At 46.9% G+C, this 21,033-nt stretch overlaps 1 protein-coding gene across 2 annotated transcripts in view; it reads left to right on the top strand.

Moving 5' to 3' along the window:
• GRIPAP1 (GRIP1 associated protein 1) overlaps window positions 1-21,033 on the top strand; it is a 1,613,923-nt gene that overhangs the window by 107,037 nt on the left and 1,485,853 nt on the right. The gene's annotated exons all lie outside the window — the stretch shown is intronic.

Here is a 21,033-nt window from a genome sequence, read left to right as displayed (position 1 = left end):
CCAAGGTGCCATGGACGATGGTGCACTCTGTACATTTCGTTTTGTACCCATGATGGATCCCTTGTCGTGTGGATGGTTCTTCGTATGGAGATTCCGGTTTACTTGGAATAGTAATTCTTTAATATGGTACACCCCATGTCATATGTACAGTGGCCCACATGCAATAAACATACAGAGGAACTGTGCATGCTTATCATTGTGCCCTGTATATTGTGAGTCCAGTGTTATTTGTTCGGCCTATTTTTGTAGTTTAAAATCCCTATGTCTCTATATGGCAAACCCAGTGTCCTGGATTTAGCAAGCCATGCTTTCCTGTGTATGGCGAACCACTGTGTCCTCTGAATGGCATCCTGTCTTGAATAGGTGCTTTCTAGGTTCTATAAACTGAGTGCTGGGTCTCATTTTCAGGATAATCCTGAATCCACATTGATGAGCCTTGTGGCCTGTAGAGGAAGAGCTTTTCTCTGCATGTGGTGCGCCCGAGTTCATGTGTATATAGCAAGCCTCATTTAATGCAGGAATTGGTCCAGTGTGTTGTGCCTTGTGTCCTCTTTGCAGTGCGCACATGACTTGCGTTTGGGGTACCTATGGTTTGGGTGTGTTTCTGCCCAGAGTCCTGTGTATCGTTATGAACTTATTTAAATGCTGCCAGGCTGTGCAATGCACTGTGCTTTGTTCTAGTTCAGGCCCTGCACCGGAATGGTCTCTTCTGCCTCAGCTATGAGACTACAACGATCCCACCAATAAAGGATGCTCCTGATGAAGACCTTTTCTTACGCGCTTTGTTTCTAACCTCTTGTTCTAATTGTGTTGACTTTGTGTGCTATGCAGTCGTTTTTACTACAACGTGGCGTCCACAGTTTTGATGATGTAGATCATCAGACACTTTCTTGTTTCAAAACATCTGTTGCCACTTATTACAGGTAATTATAATTATTTTTGTTGGGATCCCCCCAAGGTTTGAACTTTTTTCATTCGTTATTGTTTCCACGTAATCCATTTCAATCCAAACACTCGTCAACTGCTGGAGTACATGTGCTTCTCTGGATCGTATCTGATTTGGTGAAGAAATTAGGTAGTAGTCCTGGAAGGGGTTGGAGAGGTCTGACATGTCTATGGTGAGTCACTAAAAGCACTCCCATTCGAGTGCTGGTCACTTAATGGCCTTTATGCTGCACTTTTGGAAGCACTCCTTTGATCATGATTTTATTAGTTTAATCACTCTCAGAAGCACTGACCCAAAGGCCTCCTTGCTGGTATTTTATAAGGAACCGGTTTAGAACGTAAGACTAGGAGCTTGGGTAAAAGGTTTTGCACACTTAAGATGCTCTCTTGCAATGCTCTCTCCAGTTGTTCACGAAAAGAAGGTAGCCCAAAAGCTTTTTACTTCCTTTGGCTCACAGTAAGGTAGCACTGGCAGAGAGCAAAATCCTTCATGTGTGAGTGGTGATGGGAGGGCACCCAAATGAAGTGGCAAAGCTAAATATTAAATACGTGAAGGAACACACTGTGATAGTTATAAAAAGAATAGGAATCGATTACCTAAACTACTGCAAATTCATATTAAAATATATGGACAAATTATAAAAAAATAGCTGTATTGTGCAGTTGCTTTGAGGCACTTTTGTATCTGCAGATGTCTTGAGGAGGGTCAAGCCTGAGGGGCAAAGTTAAAAGTTTGCAAGATCAAGAAAGGTTACTTCAGTGTGCCAGGTATGCAAAAACTCGACACTTGGACACGATTCGGAGTAGCAGTTGGCATCTCTTAGAGCTTCATCAGCGTCTCGCGTGCCAGAGATAACGAGGGTTCCATTGCAGATTGGAAGTTTCTTCCAGTGGCTGGAGCGGGTTTATGGGGCATGGGAGTCCACGCCAGTGTCGGGGTGTGGCTGTGATGTTGACACACCTCCTGGTGTTTTTGTAAAGACCGTGGGCAATGGTTCAGGTGAAGTTGTTTGTAGGGGGAGGGTCACTAAAACCTAGGTCCCCTATTTCTGATCACTCATGACAACAGTAGGTGTGGCCATGTGCAGAGCAAGCATGGCTTCCTCAGTCTTGGCATTTGAGGTTTTGTTTTTTGTGTGCTGGGGCAGCTCCAATGAAGGCTTAATGCGGATAGGTTCAGGAGGGGATATGCCACATTCAGGTAGTCGGATCAATTTCTTGGACCGATGTATGTTCGGAGGAATCCCTCCGTCCTAGGATTAGTAGATGGCAGTGTCTTCCCAAACCTAGGCAAACGGGCACCCCTTTAACTTTATTGTGCCTCCAAATGGTAAACGTGGGTGAGCAATCAAAGTTCGCTCTCAGTAGTGGATTGGGGTAGAAAAATTACAGGATTACACAGTAATAAAGGAATGGCCACACAGGTAGATATAAAAATATATTTTATATCTGTACAAATGTTGGCACGGTTTACAGGTTTAAAAAGTCTCACGTCTTTGAGCAAACATTTTTCTGCATTTTCTTTAATAGATAGGGTCACCTAAAAGACCCCGCATCATCTTGTTCCTTTAAAGGAGGAGTGATCACGGATTTCTCCTTTTGTATAGTTCATAGCTTTTCTAAGCTTTAGACCAGCAGCTTCAGTAGCTGCTGATCTCGGATGCTAGTGGTTGCTTGTGTGAAATAGTTCAAGTGCTTGCCTGTGTGCTCTCTCACATTTGTGTTGGGTCCATAGAACAGACAGCAAGTCTTCTTAGATGTCCGGGCTCTTGAGAACTTCTATTTCAACTGGTCCTGCTAGGTCCAGGGAAGAGAGACACATCTGGTCTGCCTCTTTCTATAGTAGCTAGAATTCTGGTACAGCTAGTACTGGTGCAGATATTTGCCACCAGAAATTGTCTTGTCATGATGCAGGTTCATGTAGGGCCTCCTCGTGCTCTCTTTGAGTTGGTTTCTTCCTTGTCCCTCACTTGTCCAGAGTTGATAAACTAAGGAAGCACACACTCCCCTTTTATGGGTAAGTTTACTTGGGAGTGGGATGCCTGCTGAATCAGAGGGGTGCCTCCAGTCAAGAATTTTAGCAGCCACCTAATCATTGGAGCGCTCAACTTTCAACTTTTTGTGGTTGCTTCCCTTTTTATCTCTTTGATGTTTGTTGTTTTATCATTAAATGCAGACACCATTCACAAAGCTGGTCATATCTCGTCCTGCTAAGCACAGCCATTGTTTTCAAAGGGAAAGCAGTAACAATGAGAATGTATGGCCATTCACTTTCAAAAAGGAACACAATTTGGCCAGTGGACTCTGCTTTGATTTTAAATGGGACTAGCATTAAGAACCCCAGAGTGGGCAGAACATGCTGTCACCCTCTAGAATCACAACAATACTTCCACCAGGCAGCCCAGCTGTGAGAAGATACTTGCTCAGGGCAAACCAGAGCATGGCGTGGCTTGACCATAAGAGGATAAGGCTCCCTCATGTGTCACACTTGGTATTCACATCTCTGATGCAGCCTCTAATGAGGTCTCCTCATTGAAATAGACAAGTTGACCAGTTTGGGAATGGCAAAAATCGTAGAGACCTTGCCACAGAGGGCGAGGGTGAAACTTTTGATCTCGCATTGTGCATGTTTGTTTTCGGCAAGGTAGGCATACACCTGGTTAATGACACCGAAGACTCAGGAACAACTTCTCCCTAGAGCCTAGAGCTAGTATGTGTACAGAGAACATTCCTAGACTAGAGCTCTCCACTTCCTGCAAACATCCTTGTGGCTTACCACAAAAGAGAACTATTCACTGAAGTGCAGAGGGAGTGCAACGGAATGGCACCTAGAACTTTCATTTGTGAAAATTAGTAATTTGTGGTTGAGGATGGTGGTCGGAGGTGGAATAACGCAGATCCTCGCTTGCACTATCTCGGGTGGAGATTCAAATATTTTTATGGGTGAAAAGGACAGGTGTGTGATCAAAGTTTTGCGACTAGATCTTGATTCTTACAAGTTAGTGGGATATAGATATAGCTTATATGGCCATATGTCTTACTGGGTCCTGAATTTTGCTAGGATCTGCAATGGTCTGCTCTGGTTGACCTCGAATCAACAGTCTGACTTTTTCCCTGGAATAAACACGTAGCAACAAGCTGGAAAAATGGCAGCATCCTTACCTCTTCAAACCTAATCCCAAAGCCCAGAAGAACCTCTGCCTTCCCTCCATCCCCCAATCTCTGGAAACCAAACACTGTGAAATCCCTTCCATTAACCTGATGGGCCAAGCAGAGTCACACGGCCTTGATACTCCCTACACAGCAAAGCCTTGCTGCTGTTCCCTGCGTTGACTGGCAGGAAGAGGCAACAGCAACTATCTCCAACGCCTCAAGCAGCTTACAATCTGGGACATATGATTGCAAGTACCCAAGAAGCCGAATGTATACCTGCAAGTGAAGATTAGTACACTTGATATGGCATCTCCTTCCTTTGCCTTTACTGCAGCTCTGTTTAACCATCCAGGAACTGGAACGGGGCCTTCCATTGGACTGGATCGGTCTGGCATGCTTGCCAGCTTCAGCGGATCTGCTTTCTTCAGTCTTCTGTGCCTCGTCAAGTGTGCTGCATCTTCTTTTGATTCCAACAGCTGTTGCACTAGCACCTGTAGGCCAGTAACACAAGCACATCTTCTTTCCCTAATTGTTACCCAAGTGATGTTGACAAGCAGTGTACGTTGCTGAAGATTTCGACCACTGTGCTCTTATCTGTAACTTTGGGCCCATATTAATATATGTGGATCCACAGTATCAACACTGGGATTCCTAATTGTCCAATCAAGAGCTGCTTGTTTCTGTCTATCTTTTCTGTGGGTGCTGGGTATTGCAATTGAGTAGAGATTGTGCCACACTATAAAACTGTTTATGTAATGCCATTGGTTGAACCTCATTTTAATGTTTATCTCTATATGCCCAGGGACAACTACAGACCACTGCTATCTCGTTGAGTCTTTCCAGGGGCATTTACCTACCTCCTAGTTTTTTTTACCTGCAATGAAGATATGAAGTTCTTTGTGAATATGTCTTTGTGTGGACCTGTTTATTTAAGGGCACTGAAGTGTTACCCTGTATTGCTCCATATCCCATCCAACATGCGAGTGCTGGGGGAGGAGTACTTACAAAAACCCCATTCAGCCGCGGAGCGGCCATGGAGTAGGCAGCTGAGAAGAAGCAGTCTTTGGCAGTCTATGGCTGAAATGGACGCCATAGACGCTACCCCACTGAGCCCGGCAACCGAAGGCCGCAAACTCCAGAGCTTTAAACCTAAGGTGGACGTAAGGTCAACTATAAGGTCCTCTAAGGGAAATGCTGTGCCAGATGAAAATCAAGCCGCCTTTCCTCCACCGAGGCTTTTAAGTGAGGAAATGTCAGCTGTGACATCCAGCGCCTCGACTAGAAACGTGAAGGCTAACCCAAAGACCTCACAAAAAAACCCAGGCTGAACATTGTCTCCCCGCCCTCAAACAGAATTGCAAACGGTCACAACAAATGAGACGAAGCTTGCTTGCCTGCACAGCGGGAAGGGAGAGAGGGATCCCCGTTGTCGGAGCCAAGCATTGAGCTGGGCGCCTCAGAGGACCCCGTGAGCCCACGGGAAGAAAACAGCCAGCAAACAAGCACGATAACAAAGACTCCTTAACTTGATCTCCCTCGATTCCCTCGTATCCTGCGAGCGACGGGTCTCCCATGACCGAAGGCTCTGCCCAGTCTGTCGGAGGACATCGGGCGTCGAGCATCGGGGGTGGGCCCGTGGCAACGATGGAGGCAGAGGAGGTGGTGTGGAGAGACGAGGGGCTCCGGTGGTGACCATCGGCCTCCCAGCACCCCGGAAGACTCGATGGATTTGCTGACGCGGGGAGACCCGGCGCAGGGGAGCGGAGTCGGTGAGCGCAGCATGGAGGCTAAGCCATCGAGTGCTTCAGAAGTCACGAGTCCCTTGAGCGCGGCCACCGATGGAAGTTCCCTGGAAAGGAGTGAGGCGTGCGACCAAGTTGCACCCCTCCAACGAGTGACTCATGATGTGCAAGCACAAGTCCATGCCCCCTCTCAGGACTGGACGTTGCCAGCCCTGGCCTCTCAGGTCCCTAAGCAAAGCAAAAGGACTATACCCGATCAAGAAAATGCTTGGTAGGACCTTGATTACAACAGCAGTTGCTCAGAGGCTGCATCTCCATCGAATACGGAAAAGAACAAACCCGTAATGGAAGAGGGGGCGTAAACAAGAAAAAATGGAAAAAAGCACAACTCCCATTAAAACCCCGAGCTGCAACCCAATTGGAGAAACCATGTGTCACGCTTACCAGGAGACCGGGGTTCACTGTTCGCGCTCCCCCTCCCTGGCGCCTCTACCCGCGCTTCCGCGTTTGGGGAGGCGCCGGGGGGAGAGCTCCAGGGACAGGGGCGGCAGCTCCGCGGCGCTTGCATCGGGGACCGCGATTACGGTCCCGCGCATGCGCCGTGGGGGCGGCCGCCGAGGCTTGGAGCAGCTTGCTGCTCAAGCCTCATTCTGGGGCCGCCGGCGCCTGGCAACCATCAGGCTTGCGCTCCAGGCCTCGCAGGCGCCGGCGGCCCATAAAGGGAGAGACGCGGTCGGGAGCAGATCGCGTCTCAACGCGTTCTGTTCCGGATCGTGTCCTCGCCTTCTCCCGCTCAACTAGTTAGTGCTTACCTTGTTCCCTGCTCCTCCTGACCCTACCTCTCGCCTACTGCCGGACTTGCCTCCTTTGGCCAGGTTCCTTCCTGGGATTGTTCTCTGGTCCTGCTTCATTCCCTCCTGGTTTCCCTCCTTGTCAGCCCTGGTTCTCTGCCTGCATCCTTCCTCCCTTCTTTGGCCTGGCCAATTCCCTAAGGTTTCTCCTGTGCCATTTTGGATTCCCAACCTCCCAGCACCCATTGCCAGCTACGGGTGTGGCCTCCCACACCTTCGGACTCTTACTCTTTTGCACCCATCGCCAGCTACTGGTGTGGCCTCCCACACCTTTGGACTCTACTTCTCAGCACCCATTGCCAGCTACGGGTGTGGCCTCCCACACCTTCGGACTCTTACTCTTCTGCACCCATCGCCAGCTACTGGTGTGGCCTCCCACACCTTTGGACTCTACTTCTCAGCACCCATTGCCAGCTACGGGTGTGGCCTCCCACACCTTCGGACTCTTACTCTTCTGCACCCATCGCCAGCTACTGGTGTGGCCTCCCACACCTTTGGACTCTACTTCTCAGCACCCAGTGCCTGCTACAAGTGTGGCCTCCCACACCTTTGGACTCTACTTCTCAGCACCCAGTGCCTGCTACAAGTGTGGCCTCCCACACCTTTGGACTCTCAACTCCTCTTCAAGGATTCCCTCCAACCACTTCTTCTGTCAACGCGGTGCAGAACTGCCATCTCTAGAATCTGGTTGTGGCATTGGGAATCGGTCCATCTTTCACCCAGTTCCCACTCGGGGTGGAGGAGAGGCTGGTTGCTTGTGTCACCAAGTCTTCTTGTCAGTCTGGCTGCCCCGTCGAGACCATCCAGAAATACAGGTACGCAGCATTCCCGTGATTCTCACCTTAACACCATGTGAGGGAATAAAAAAAAGACAAACCCTGGGGCAGTATGCAAAAAAACTGAACACATCTACCCTCTGCATGAAGAAGAAAACTACCCAACAACAAAAAGACACAACCATACACCCCAGGAAGTTTAGTTTACATACCTTAAAGGATTTCTTTGGAAAGCAACATAAATGCAAATTTGAAAGAATAAACAAAATCTCTGGCAGTGAAATGCTAGAGGTAATAATTACTACTGAAGTTGCTGAACCTCGGCAAGCTAATGGCATATAGAATGTCGGCACACAACTGGTGCCTGATGCGGCTCAGCCAGAACATAGAGAGCATCCAAAGCCAAACCCGAAATTGGCCCTATTGGAAGAGGTCCAAGGACTACAAAAACCAAGTACCATCACTCCCCACAACAAGAACATAGTGGACAGCAGAAGCAGCGACAAAATGAACTTACACCTACGCCGACTGACCCAGGGCTTGGCGAACCCAACTTTAATGCAGCTTTGGAACTGGAACTAGAGCACAGGCCAGTCCCCATGAGGGAGGTACCAGACCCAATCACCCTGGAGCCTGACCTGCCAGAAACAAACTCACTAAAGATCTGAATTCTTCACAAGCTGACCTTCAAAACAAATCTAATTGCAGAGTTCAAACACCTTCAAGGGAGCAAACGCCATCCTACACGCGACCACCAAGAAGGGACTTGCAACTGTCAACACCAGTCCCCCCACATCGATCCCAAAGGACGAGTGACTCTTCATCCAACGCAAACACATATGCACCAAAAAAGAAATTGGACATATTTGCCATCATGTCTGCAGTGATCATAGCACTGACCCCGTTTACAAAACTATACGAGTCCCTAAAACACGTTAAAAGACCACAGCACTTTATCAGCTATGATGTCAACTAAACTCCTGTACCTGGAGGGTTACGTCATGGCGACGGAAACAAAGTCAAGAGCTCAAGCCAAAGAGGTACCATCAGAACCAAGGTCCCATTGGCAAGACAATTCCCTACACAACCAAACAACAAGGTCTACAACAACCAAATCAGTAGCTTGTCAAACCATAAAGGTCGCGGAAGAAAACCCTAAAGCTTTGGTAATCGAGAACAAATGTCAAATTGAGTCGGCCACACACCACAGCTTAAACCTCCAGTCAATAGACTTTACGAAAAACACCGCCTTGGCAAACTGTTTGGTTGACAAGGGGAAGCCTGAAGCTCAAAAAGTGCAGCCAGTTAAAAATAACTGCATCAGCGAAGAAGCCCTGTCTCTATCCACAGCAGCTCTGTAAAAAACTACTACGCCAGAGGCAGAGGCCACGGCCAATAGGGACTTTGTCATCTTCGACCAGCCGAGGAAAACGAACAAAGACCAACAACAGGGGAAAAACTGGTCTTTTGCCTGCCTCCTACAGAAAAGAAAATCCAGTCCAAAATAGCTACCGCAAGCAAAACTACTGCAGAAAAAAAAAGAGGGAAAACAATCAACCAAATAAATCTAACGACGGAACTAGCCATACCTACGTTGACTTAACAACTATAGCAAGTTCCCCTGGATCCCCGAAAACGACAGAGGAATTCCTAGAGGAAGAAGCGCTTATGAACCTAAGCCAGCATCTAGAAGAACCATCTTCGGAAAGCGGGGACCCAGCTCTCCTCCCTTGCCCAATCCCCGCCTTGGCAAGGTCGAGTCAGCAAATCCCAAGCCCAGCGAAAGAGGAAAATGAGGATTACCTTTTCCTCACGTTGGAAGACAGATGTAAGAAGACTACAAACAGCAAAAAGTGGGGACAAACAGTGCACCTATTTAAATCACAAGAAGGTTCCTCTAGAGACTCCTCATGACACCACCGATCCAAGGCGGCCACCTCAACGTCCTATAAGTACCCGGACAGAACGGACCCTATGGAAACTAGATGCAGTACCTCCCCAAGGAGGCACAGCAACTACGCCCGCTCGGAAGAGCGGCCGACCTCGGGGAAAAAGGTGTCCGAGAGAAGAAAATAAACGTAACCGAGGTAAAGACGTCCTTCTACAGAAGGTGGGCGAAACTCGACCTTTATTCAAAATAGAACAACTCAAGGATAGTCGAGAATATGTAATTCTCAACAGAAGAACAGTTTTAAAACTGCTCAACAGTGTGCCCTCCCTCTCTTCAATTAGAACAGAAGATTTGATACGAGTTGAACCAACTCACAAAGGAAAGCAAGCGACAACTCTTCTGCACATTACATCCGGAAGAGTTACAAAAAAGCTGAGAGATTGATCAGACAAATTACTGAAATTAGGATATGACCTAACGGAAATCAAGAGCCCTCAACAAACCCGGAAGTCTCCACAGCGCTATAAGAGGAGGACACCAAGTAGAGAAGAAAATGCCACATTGTCAATGGCCGAGGATAAATCAAAAAGGTGGCCTGTAGGCCCTTTAACTTCAATTAAAAGAACACTGGTGCAGGACCCAGCCACAATAGGGAAAAACACACAAGACCAAACAAACTCAACCTCCCTCAAACAACTGTGGGCATGGATCCCGAAGGCCCTGTCAGCAAATCGAAAATAGCAACCCTTGATTCCATCGACGACCGCTTGAACTACCCAGCAAAATCTAGAAGCAACAACATTTCGACTAGGCTCATGGAATACCCGGAGGTTTTCTCACCTGACAGTTCCTGGAGATGTAAACCTGGCCAACTTTGACATCCTGTGCTTCCAGGAAACATGGCTAACGACAAAACCAACTCTAGATGGATACGAACTAGCACATGCACCAGCAAACAAAGGAACAAGAGGCTGTCCGTTCTCCGGCCTAATAACAGCCATCCGGCTGGGTAAAGGAATCTCTGTGAAAGAAATACTTACATCTCTATTTCTACTAACGGTGCTAGTTACATGGAACCAACAGAACATGGAAAATGGGAAGGCCACAACAGTTTTAGCCACCATCATCAACACCTATTGGAACCCAGAAGCGATCTCGAAATGAAAATTTCATCACACTGTTGGAAAACGAGGTAGACCAGTCTTACATCAAACACCAGGTCTCCTACCTAATTATATGTGGGCTCAATGCAGTTTGCACTAAGAAACAACCCTCACCTAGAACCACTCTGGCAGAGACCCGTGGACGTGTGTGGTCCACCCTGATGGACTCAAGGGAACTGGTTAACCTGGACAGTGTCCATACAGGAAAAAACAGATTACCGACCTGGGAAGGTGAAAAAACAACAGCTACAATTGACTACATCTTTGTCTCCCGTTCCCTAATCCCGGCAATAACTTCCTTCGATGTGATACAAACTGCAGCCAGTGATCACAATCTTCTGGCTGCAATATTGATCGGTCTCAGAAAACCACCCCAAATATTAGACCTCAAACTGGAAGTAACAAATAATCAAAAACAGCTGACGTTGAGTGCAAACAGCATTACTAAACTAGCAACAGCCTACTCACTAAAGCGCATAAAATAAACTGACATCAAGCCGGACTATTGCCCACTCTTCATTATGTCTAAAAACTCGACAGTAGCCAACAGGCCAAGAAAGGAAGCCTGTGTTCACAAATACGACACCATCCTGGTAGCAAAAAGAAAGCTAGTGAGAGCAGCAAAAAGAGCGGCCGTACGAGATAACACCCCAGAAAATATAAAAGCTTTCTGGGTGGCATCCAAACACTACAAAGCATGGCTGAAAAACCATTGCATCACTTTATATCAGAACGACTCGGAAGAGATGTTAAAACAACTATGTGGGAAAAACGCCAGGAAATTTTGGGCTTTAATTAGATCTACGGACCGCCAAACGAACAACGTACTAGCTACTTCTATATCCGAAGATATATGGATATCTCATTACAAAAATCTATTCCTGGACACAAGCCAAGATCCTGACTTCCGAAATGAAGAAAACGACCACGAAACCCAAAGTGTAGAACGACCATGGTTAAAACTCCATGACAAGTCTGACATCCTGGAAGTGATACGAAAACTTAAAAACTCCAGAGCTCCTGGACCTGATGGACTTTCAAACATCGAACTGAAAAAGCACCCGGAGGAATGGTCAGTTTTCATCAGCCTGGTCTTCGAACGCTGTGCAGAAACAAAGCTAATTCCAGACTCTTGGACATCGTCCGTGGTGGTTCCCATATACAAAAAAGGAAATGGGGAAAACCCAGCAAACTTTAGGCCGATTACATTACTAGACGTGATCGGCAAAGTATACGGCTCCCTCCTTCTCCGACGTTTTCAAAACTGGTCACGATCAGCAGAATGCGAGGACCCTCTTCAGTCAGGCTTTAAGAAAAACATGGGCACCACAACAAACATCCTGACCCTTAGTGTCCTAAGGGGAAAGGTGATGACAAAGGGAACCCGACTCTACCTGGCATTTATAGATCTAAGCCAGGCCTTTGATCAAGTCGATAGGCATATCTTGTGGGAGAAACTACAAAGGTCGAGATGCCCAGAAGAAATCCTGCAACCAATAATATCACTACATAAAAACACCAGAATGCAGGTACGACTAAACAACCAAGGCCTTTTGTCTGCAGCAATACCAACAAACCGCAAAGTCAAACAGGGATGCCCCTTGGCTCCAGCCCTCTTCTTATCCTATATGGGAAACTTCAAAGACTCGGAAAAAGAGGTGCGATCCTTCCCTCCACAACTTGGCAAAAGTAAAATCTCAAGACTGCTTTATGCAGATGATATCTTAACACTACTCGACCTAACTGCCATCAGTCTCCAGAGACAGCTGTCTAATTTTGCCAAATACATTGCCAAAAACCATCTGGAAACTAACAAAAGCAAGACAAAAATTATTTTTCTTTGTAAAAGCGAAGGAAGTTTGAAAAAATCCAAATGGCAAATTGAAGGCGCGCCAATTGAGAGGGTAATGGAGTTCAAATACCTGGGAGTGATGTTGGACAATTCAAACCAGGAAAAGGCAGTGCAAACTGCGTTACGCACAAAAATCAGAAGTCTAACAACCCAGGCACAGGCTGTAGACAAGAAGTTTGGCCGTTTCTCGCTTGTTCTCCTGCTAAATTTCTACAAAGCAAAAGTTGTTCCCGCCATCTGTTATGGAGCAGAAGCAATGCCATCCTTACCAATCCAGATTTGGACAGAATTGGAAAGCTACTTTTGGAGAAAAGTCCTTTTCTTTCCCAAGTCAACTCCAATCGTGCTTATAAGACACAAACTAAACCAACTATCACTGAAGGGAACCTTCGAACGCAACGCCCTGATGTTATATAGGAAAATCCTGCTTGATGACCGTCCAAACCTTCTGAATGCCATACTGGAAGAACATACAGGCGAGCAAAGCTTACACCTAAATAAATGGATAAAAATCCAGGATGAAAAATTGGAGTAGATCCAAAGCACAAAAAAGGAACTCGTAGAGAATCCGACAAAAATGCAAAAAAGACTATACGAGAACGACTGGATTCCCACGTTGGACCCTGCGGCAAACTACAAACTTGCGGCACATCTCCCACCACAGGCAAGGAAGCTACACGAGCCACAAGCCTTCCTGATAAAATATCCAAACAGGAAGCTTCGGAACTTATTCCTGAGAGCACGTCTGAACATTTTACCAACTAATGAAATTTTAAAAATCAGAAAGCAGTCAACATCTAATATATGTAGATTTTGCAACAACCAAGCAGCGGTGATACGATTTGACATCTCCTACTCATGTGCCCAGCGGTCGACCAAATCAGAAAACCTTACCTGGAAAAAATTCTTGCATCATCTCATATGCATGAAGAAGATCTTTGGTGGTCTCGGCTGATTGGAGGAGAGAAGACCACTTGGGTGACGGCCACGGCAAAAATCCTCGACCTCATTTTAAACTCTAACAACGTAATTTACGACATAGCCTACAGACTCAAATTGTAAGAACATTATGTATTAGCATCACGGAACATTCTTGTAAAAACCTTTTGGTTAAAATCGAGCAAATTAAAAAAGAAAAAAAAAACACTAAATGGCCTATACTAATAAAACTAATGCCAAATCCTTACTCTATATAACAAAAGGGTGTGGCACAATGATATGTATCACAAAAGAGTGTAGTGCAAACTGAAATGTCCAAAACGAATTCGATAGTTCAGGACTGTTGATCTAGTGTACTCCCTTCCCCACGTTGCATTACGGGGCAAGGCGGAACAGTGGCATGAACTGTTCTGAGAGGCAGCGAAGGAGAAGATGTTGGCTTCTGCTTGAGGGCTCACAAACAGTACACACCGGCGTGGCGGAGTGGAGGAGGCCACCATGGGAGAGACACGGAAGCAGAGACTACTGCCATGGAGTCGCTGGGAGCCAGGAGGAGGGTCCTCGGTGCTCAGCGAGTCCAGAAGCTGACAGTCTCCATTTCGGATCCCAAAGGGAAGGAGACATACAAACTTGGAGCCGCCAAGGAAGACCGGAAGAGCATCTAGAGCCTCCATTTTGGAAAGCGGGTGACAGTAGCATGAAGCAGACCAGAGACGATGGACAAAGCCAGTGAGTCTACCCAAAGCTACTGGGGATCCTGGGGTGTACCGGCAACCGCACCAACCGCATTTGGAACATTGTAACTTTGAGAATACAACAAAATACCACAAAACAGAAACACAAACCCCAATGAATAGACTATCTGCAATGTAAATGTGGGGCCAAACTTAAAGAAACATTACCACAAGTATATATATTAACCCAAGGGAAATATCTACAATATTGCTGAAACAGAAAGGCACATGAGAAGTGTGGGTAAATCAAAGACACCAAGCGAATGAAATATATATAGGAAATCCTGACAAGAAAGACAGCAAGTAATTGATATAAATATAAAGACCTGGCAGGTGAGTACACCAGGCATGTGGCGTTGCAGAAGTAGACCTAGCAGGAGAGTACACCAGGTAATTTGCAAGCCCCAAGAAATGTTAAAGTAAACATTGGCATTTGCTTGTTGAATCATGGAAAGTATGATGTTAAAGAAAAAACTCTGCTATCCAGACCACAGAGAAAGTTGCATTAAAGAATGACTGTTAAAGACTTGGTTGCCTAAACAGGAATCTTGTGAGTTCAAACAAGATACCAAGGGACTGTTTACACAAGTGACTATTCTTCTTACAATTGAGAATCCAGGGAAAGGGATCCACCCTTTGAAACTAAAGTCCCCCTCCCACCTTGGCGAACATTTTTGTTGGTATTATACTTATTTTAGTTGTGGACACTTTTTGGCCATCTGAATATATGTTCCCTTACACATGGTCATTTGTTTATAGTGAGAGCGTCAGGATAGGATGTTTTAGACACGAGGACAGTTTTTCTGTTTTTGACATCCTGACTCAGACAGAACCTTAATTTTTGGTTTATAGGCAGGTTAACTCCTCTTTAACACAGGGATAGAGGGGCATTTTTTCAAGCCTTTTCCTTTTAATAAATATCTTCTTGGGAAAACATGACAACCTTGTGTCCGGGTCTCATTTCTGACCCCTCACAGTGGAGAGACCTGACCCAGCAACAATCGGGATAATGTGCTAGAACTGTCTGTTGTGATAATAATAAAGTAGATATTTGTATACAACCTTGCCTGGACAGTCCCTTTTATAATTGGGTAATAATTTTTTTTTTTGCTGTGTTGCAACTAACAAACGATCCACGACCTTGCAGAGATAATCCTGTTGTTCCGTCCACGTTACCAAAATTGGACAAGGAGGTGTATTATTTGCTTGTATTTCCAATATCTTTGGATTCCTTCTGATGTACTAGAGGTGTGGTGCTGATTGATGGCTTAGAAATCGATATTCATCCCTGGACCAATGGTGCCCGCAAGTTGATTTGTCACAAATGGGCAAAGCTTTTTAGGCCCTCACCAGAAGCCAGATAGAGGTTGTAGACATTACAGGAGTGGAATACATTAGATAGAACAGGTTATTTGAACCATGTTTGATCTCAGTAGTGGGGCCCTACACTTTTGCATAGTTTATTTAGTCTGAGTTTCTGAGCTGTGGTAGCAGTCCGGGATCAAGGGACGCCTGGGTTGGGTTATGATGCCACTTCCCCTTTCTGAATTGAAAATAAAAACCCTTTAACCATCTCGGGGAGAAGGTTTGTTATTGAGGCCATTTTGTGACATGTCATTTGTGACATAATTTACAAGAAGTAAGCTGAGGGCGCATCTGAATGAGTTACTGAGAAGCTGCTGTAAAACTCTTTAGGCAAGAACGTTCAGATGGACTATCAGCACCTTTGCATCATCCCCTAACTCTGTTTGTGGCATTCCTTTACTTGATTTCCTCTTTTATCCCAAATCCTTCTTCCTCATAGTAAGGTGTAATGAGGAGGCTGGAGGTCAGCAGTTGCCTTAACAAAAATCGCGTTTATTGGTCAAAATAAACAACTTCGCACGATAAGGGAGTCCCTTCTGGAGCTCAGTGACTTAATTCAGTCTTTTGAAAAACTCTTCCTTCTGGCTCTCCTTAGGTAGGGGTGGACTTGGAAGATCTGGTGCCTAATCCTCGTAGGCCCAGATGGTCTCTGTCGCTGCTCTCTCCTCGACTGCTCGGTTGTTTTGCAAAAGAACAGTGGAACATTATCACAAAGTCCGTCGTTAGTGTCCAGGTTATGTGGGATTTGGGGCACTCCTGACCAATGAACATGCATGTCATCCAATAGTCTATATCTAGCCCGACAAGCCCCACCCTCCTTCCTCTCCTGGAGAAGATTGCCATGATGTAACCTGCGTTGGGGTAACGCGTGGAAGCTTTAACGCTATGGAGCACGGCGGTTCCAATCCATCCACGCCGCGTACAACGGCGGCAAGAGGTATGTTGTCAACTAAATGTTCATGAAAAGGTGCTGCTACAACAGGCAGCCCATTGTCCGGCTCCATGGTAGGGGTCTCATGTCGTCCTTGTTCCGACCACCCTGCACGCCATCTGGATGAGTGCGTGAACTGAATACACCAGTCATTAATGCTCCCCTTGCCCTCCAGTCTACCGCATGCAGGGCTATCCTTCAACCCATCCAGTGTCACCTCAGTCTTTCTGCCTGGTATTCCACCAATGGGCCGTTCTGTTCTACGCTGTTCCTTATGTATGGTTTCAGTCTCTGACTGTGGCAGGCTGGGTGAGCCATTCGGCAACCCAGCAGCCCCTAAATTTTGTTCAGGCTTCAGCGTGTCTTGATCCACGGAAATCTGCCCGCCGCCCATATGAGGCGTTCCGCGAGGCATTCGGTTGAGGTCGACCTGCGCCTCTGCCTGCTTACATCCCCCATACCCCTGAAGAATCGAGCTGATTAGCTCGATCCACGCTCCTCGAGAGGTAATCCGGCACCACTTGTTTATGCACTGTTTCAAAACAAAAGGCCTGCAGGGTGAGAAACCATCTCAAGGCCCTTTGATTGGAGTATTTCTGGACCACAAGCCATTGCAAAGGGGCATGGTCAGTGAAAACCATTAAGGACCTACCAAACAAGCAGTATCAGAACTTTTCCACCGCCCATTTAATGGCTAAACATTCATTTTCTTTGGTCGAGTAGACCATCTCATGGGGTAGAAGCTTGCGGCTGATAAAAGCCACGGGATACAACTCCTTCTCGCTGCCCTGGGAAAGTATTGCACCTAATCCGGTTCCCGAGGCATCGGTTTGGAGAAAGAAAGTTTCCTTAAATTTGGACTACATAAAACAGGGAGAGAAGATATGACCTTCTTCAGTTGGTGAAATGCACGGATGGCTTCTGCATCAGAGAGAATATCCTCCTTGTACATGGATTTGAGGGTCTTTGTTAAAGGAAAGGCTACCGAGGGGAACAAGGGAATAAACCGTCGGTAATGCCCTACAAAGCCTAAAAAGGTTCTGACTTGTTTCCTGGCATGGGAATACATAATATGGCTTCTGCTTTATCTAGTTGGGGTCTGATATCTCCGCCTCCTACTAAGTGACCTAGGTACTTGGTTTGTTTTGCTCCCAGAGTGGTTTTCTTTGGATTGATTTTCAGTCCAGCTTCTTCCAGAGCAATCACCACTTTTCCGAGAGGCTCAAGATGTTCACTCCAATTGCAGCTGAATACTATATCATTCAGATAAGCTGAACTGTAAGCCCCGTGGGGTGCTAGAACCATGTACACGAGGGATTGAAATGTAGCAGGGGCTCCATGTAAGCCGAAAGGCAGAACCGTAAACTGGTATAATACTGATGGTGTGGAAAAGGCTGTTTTGATTTTGTCTTCCCTTCGTAGGGGGATTTGCCAATAGCCCTTAGTAAGATCGATAGTACTGAGGTACTGGGTTGCTCCCAGTCTTTCCAATAGTTTGTCTACTCAAGGCATAGGGTATGCTTGGTAGGTTGATATTGCATTTAGCCTTCAGAAGTCCATACAGAACCGGGTGGATCCATCTGGCTTAGGCACAAGAACAGTGGGTGATGACCAATGGCTAGTAGAGCGTTCGATAACGCCCAGTCGTAGCATTTCTTCAATTTACTTCTGAACATCGGCTCATTTGGTTTCAGGAAGCCAGTACGGTCTTACTCTTACAAACTAGTTGGGAAGAGTCTCTATGGAATGTTCTACCAGAGTGTTTTTTCCAGGGTGGTATGGAAAGACATGACTCAGAGGCCTGAGATAGCTTTGTATCTCTTTCTTTTCTGCCTCATTCAGCTGTGACCCCCCACTTTTGAACCACCAGGAGGGCGGATTGTTCATTCTCACTGACGTCACTTGGTGGTAGGGTGGAAAGCACCCTTACAGATGGCTCCTTCCACTTCCTTAAGAGATTGACATGGTAGTTGTTTGTTTTTCTCCTTCCTGTCTGGTTGCTCGACCAGATAATTTAAAGGCCCCAACACAGCATATTTTCTATATGCTCTCCTGAACATCCGTGAAGACCTGCTCTCCAACCTTGAATCTAACACCCCCTGTGTCCTCATCATGCTTGATCTCTTCTGCCTTTGACACTGTCAACCATGCCATCCTGCTAAAGTGTCTCCGTGATAACCTAGGTATCACCGGTCAGGCGCTGGTGTGGCTGACTTCCTTCCTCTCTGACCAACCCTCCCAGGTCCAACTTGGGTCCTTCCTCACTGCTATCTTTTTCTCTACCTGTGGTGTCCCCCAGAGGTCTAACCTCTCTCCCTGGCTGTTCAACCAGTACCTGGCACTCCTTGCCCACTGCATTGCCACTCTTTGCCCCACCTTTCAGTGCTATGCGGATGAAACTCTTCTCATTTTCAGGGTACCTTCAGCCACCTCTCCTCGCCCTCCCTTATCTCAGACTATCTGTCTGCTATCCAGGAGTGGTGTGCCGCCAATGACCTCCACCTTAATGCCAGTAAGACTGAGATTCTCCTCATCGGCACACCCACTCCCTCCTTTCCTGTAGCTCTCTTGTCGGCCTCTCTTGGCCCTCTTCCTGCTCCCACCTGCAAGGTTAAAAACCTGGGGGTCATCTTCAGCTCCACACTTTCTCCCCTCACATCTCTGACGTCTCTAAGAAGTCACACTACCAGCTGCACCTCCTCAGAGATATCCTTCCTTTCCTCTTCTTGCCCCAGAAGCTCACTGTCTGCAGAGCGCTGGTTCTCTCTAGGCTGGACTATTGCAACAGCCTCTTACTAAATATGCCTACCTCTAATCTCTGCCCTCTGCAACTCAACCAAAAAAGGACTGCAAAACTTGTCCTTGGCCTCAAACCCAGGGATCTTATCTCTCCAGGACTGAAATCTCTGCACTGGCTCCCTGTGGCTGCGAGGATGAAGTTCAAAACCCCCTGCATCGTCCACAAGGCCTTCTGGGGCCTGGGGCCCCAATACCTCCAACTCTCACTTCCTAAATATCTTCCCTCTCGAGCTCTTTGCTCATCCGCCGCCAACTCCCTCAGGGTCAGTCACTTCTCCAAGCAACAAGTTGGTGGTAGATCTCTCTCTTCGGCTGGGGCTTCCCTCTGGAACAGCCTCCCCGCCCCCTGACACTTGAGGAGAACCATCTTCAATTCCGGAAGCACCTAAAAACCTTCCTCTTTGCTTCTGCTTTCTCTCCCCCGCCCCCTCTCCCCTGCTGAAGTCCTGGCCGACAATGAGACTGCTCGGGTTACCTGGCCACCCATCTGAACTCGAGCCCAAGCCCTGCCAGTTGCACGCTTGCACAGTCTCCTTTGCAACCCATGCACCTGGGGACTGTTTTCTGTATCCCTACAGTCCCCAAACCAGCACTTATGTCTGCACGCACCCTGCACTTGCCACCAGCTGGCCGTTCTTTATTTATTTTATGTGATTATTTATTATCCCATGTACTGCACTTTCCTCAACCCCGCCCCCCTTTCCTCGCACTTTTCTTTTCCTCCTTCCCTTGCACTTGCGCGATGTGAATGACACCTGGCCTAGTAAGAACGTTGTCTGTCTTCCCTCTGTTCCCCCTCCCCTGGCTCGTCGCGCCTTGAAATGCTTGTGTATAGGCGTGTTATAAATGTCATATCATATATCATATCATACAGGCCTCTCCATTGTGCCAACATCTTATTCTGGGAGGTAGGTAACCATACCGACACCTTATCTCCTGTTTGAAAGGTGTGTACCCTGGTGTTTTTATTGTAATATTTTTCTTGGCTGTTCTGGGACCTGCCTAGGTTTTCCTGAGCCAATTCCCTCAACTTTGGGAGGTGGGACCTTAATTCCACCATATAGTCAGTAAGGTGTTTTTCTTCTTGGTCCTCCCATTCACTACGGGCGATGTCGAGGATGGTTCTGGGTTTGTGTCCAAATAATAACTTGAATTTGGGGGGATCCCTGTAGACTGTGGGGTATCCCGTAATACCATGAGGATCCATGGTACTACTCTATCCCAATTTGCACTGGTTGGTCCAGTCACCCTTTTTAACATCTGCTTTATGGTCTTGTTATAGCGTTCTACCAGATCGTCCGTCTGGGTGGTAAACCGAGGTTCGGATCTGCTTGATCCTTAGCTGTTGACAAACCCTTCGCATTATGCTGGAAACAAAAATTTCTCCCTTGATCCGTTACTATTTCTGCAGGTAAACCCACTCTGGCAAGGAACGGTACGAGCTGGTTGCAAACCTGGGTGGCGCTGACCCCTCTCATTGGGAATGCCTCCTGGTACCTTGTTGCATAGTCCACTATGACCAAAAGGTATTGGTGACCATGGCTTTTAGGCTGTAAGGGTCCTACCACATCCATCCCAATTCTGAAAAAGGGTTCCTTGATAAGGGGCATAGGTTGTAACAGGGCCCATAGGGGTATTCGTGGGTTCGTTTTCTGACATACCGGACACTCCTCGCAATATTTCGTCACATCCCGGTATACCCTTGCCCAGTAAAACCGCTTCAATACTTCGTCACATCCCGGTATACCCTTGGCCAGTAAAACCGCTTCAACAGCTTCTCTTGAGTCTTTTCCCATGCCAGATGAACCCCGCTCCCTGTAGCCTTGTCATGAGCCAACTTGAGGACAGTGTGCCATAATCCCAAGGGAACCAATAGTTGTTCAACCTCCTGG

The sequence above is a fragment of the Ambystoma mexicanum genome, chromosome 2p (assembly GCF_040938575.1).
Source record: "Ambystoma mexicanum isolate Mex_15411 chromosome 2p, UKY_AmexF1_1, whole genome shotgun sequence".
Taxonomy (NCBI): domain Eukaryota; kingdom Metazoa; phylum Chordata; class Amphibia; order Caudata; family Ambystomatidae; genus Ambystoma; species Ambystoma mexicanum.
This window is presented reverse-complemented; position numbering and strand designations above follow the sequence as displayed.